Consider the following 2542-nt stretch of genomic DNA (forward strand, 5'->3'; position numbering starts at 1 on the left):
GAAACACAAACAATGTACTTGGCACTTGTGCTTAATTGCTCCTCACATTTTTAATTTATTTTTATTGTTATTTATTTTTTTTTTAAATTTATTTTCCCTCTAAAGAAACTTTTTATTTAGGGAATACAGACTTCATACAATTCATAAGTACAACTTTAGGAATGTAGTGATTCTTCCCACCATACCTGCCCTCCCTCCACTCTCCCATCCCTCTATCTCCTTCCTCTCCCATTCCCAGTACCATTCTCCACTAAAATCCATTTTTAATTAGCTTTATACACAGAAGACCAACTCTATACTAGTAAAGAGTTCAACAATTTGTACAGAAAAAGCAAAAATCAAAAAACAAAAAAACAAAAAAACAAAACAAAAACTGTTCCTCAACATTTGAGACAATGGCTATTCAAAGTCATTGCATCTTGAAGATAATTTCACTACTTTTTTTTTTTTAGAAATTTAATTAATTTAAAGAAACACTCAGGAGCGGCCGAGTCAAGATGGGTCAGAGTCAGAGTGGCGGTCACGGGCCTGGAGGTGGCAAGAAGGATGACAAGGACAAGAAGAAGAAATATGAACCTCCTGTACCAACCAGAGTGGGGAAAAAGAAGAAGAAAACAAAGGGACCAGATGCTGCCAGCAAACTGCCACTGGTGACACCTCACATTCAGTGCCGGCTAAAACTACTGAAGTTAGAGAGGATTAAAGACTATCTTCTCATGGAAGAAGAATTCATTAGGAATCGGGAACAGATGAAACCACTGGAAGAAAAGCAGGAGGAGGAAAGATCAAAGGTGGATGACCTGAGAGGGACCCCGATGTCGGTGGGAACCCTGGAAGAGATCATCGATGACAACCACGCCATCGTGTCGACATCTGTGGGGTCGGAACACTACGTCAGCATCCTTTCCTTCGTGGACAAAGATCTGCTGGAACCAGGCTGCTCCGTCCTGCTCAACCACAAGGTGCATGCTGTGATAGGGGTGCTGATGGATGACACAGATCCACTGCTCACAGTGATGAAGGTGGAAAAGGCCCCTCAGGAGACCTATGCTGATATTGGGGGGTTGGACAACCAGATCCAGGAGATTAAGGAATCTGTGGAGCTTCCTCTAACCCACCCAGAGTATTATGAAGAAATGGGAATAAAGCCCCCCAAGGGGGTCATTCTCTATGGTCCCCCTGGCACAGGTAAAACCTTATTGGCCAAAGCAGTGGCAAACCAAACCTCAGCCACTTTCCTGAGAGTGGTTGGCTCTGAGCTTATTCAGAAGTACCTGGGAGATGGGCCCAAGCTCGTCCGGGAATTGTTCTGCGTTGCTGAAGAACACGCACCGTCCATTGTGTTTATTGATGAAATTGATGCTATTGGGACAAAAAGATATGACTCAAATTCTGGCGGCGAGTGAGAAATTCAGAGAACGATGCTGGAACTGTTGAACCAGCTGGATGGATTTGATTCCAGAGGAGACGTCAAAGTTATTATGGCCACAAACCGAATAGAAACTTTGGATCCAGCACTTATCAGACCAGGCCGTATTGACAGGAAGATCGAGTTCCCGCTGCCTGATGAAAAGACCAAGAAGCGCATCTTCCAGATTCACACGAGCAGGATGACGCTGGCCGACGACGTAACTCTGGACCACTTGATCATGGCTAAGGACGACCTCTCGGGTGCTGACATCAAGGCAATCTGCACAGAAGCTGGTCTCATGGCCTTGAGAGAACGCAGAATGAAAGTAACAAATGAAGACTTCAAAAAATCGAAAGAGAATGTCCTTTATAAAAAACAAGAAGGCACCCCCGAGGGGCTCTACCTTTAGTGGACCACAGCTGCCTGGAGAACGTTCTGGCTGGCGTTTCTCTACCCTCCAGGGAGGTACGGAGGGGGAGCTGCCCAGAGGAGCCCGCGGTCCAGCTGATTTTTACTAGCAAACAGCCTTTGTATCTGCGTGTGAGGGGGCCGTTGGTCTCTGCTCACTCTGCCTCCCAATAAAGTGTGCTCTTCCTCCCCCCCCACACACAAAAAAAGAAACACTCAAGAATGATACATCTTTTGTGAGCACTTAGACATAATTCTAATACAACTCTTGCAGGGAAGTCAGTGCACAGTGACACTTGTTGTTAATTTAACAATAAACACTCTTACGTATGATGTCAGTGATCACCTGAGACTGTTGACGCGAGCTGCCTTGGCTATGGAAGCCTTTTGAATCCACAAACTCCTTCAGTATTTAGACAAGGCCAAAGCAAAGGGAAATTCTCTCCTCCCTTCACAGAAAGTACCTCATTCTTTGATGACCACTTCTTTCTTTTGGGGTCTCACCCATTGAGGTCCTTCATGTAAGACACTTTTTGTCTGTGTCTTGGCTTTCCATGCGCAAATTTCTCTTGTGGGCTTTTCAGCAAGACCAGAATGCCTTAAGGCTGATTCTGAGGTAGAGTGCTATTTAAAGTGATGTCATTTTATGAGTCTGCTATGTAGACTAATTACCATGTTGGATCATTCCCTCCTTTTTAATACTATTTATTATTATTACCAACC

General features: G+C 44.5%; 1 pseudogene; it reads left to right on the forward strand.

The window, feature by feature from the left end:
* Positions 1-454: 454 nt before the first annotated feature.
* Positions 455-2032, forward strand: LOC100355680 (26S proteasome regulatory subunit 4 pseudogene; annotated as a pseudogene).
* Positions 2033-2542: the final 510 nt, after the last annotated feature.

Source organism: Oryctolagus cuniculus, chromosome 1 (genome assembly GCF_964237555.1).
Source record: "Oryctolagus cuniculus chromosome 1, mOryCun1.1, whole genome shotgun sequence".
NCBI lineage: Eukaryota > Metazoa > Chordata > Mammalia > Lagomorpha > Leporidae > Oryctolagus > Oryctolagus cuniculus.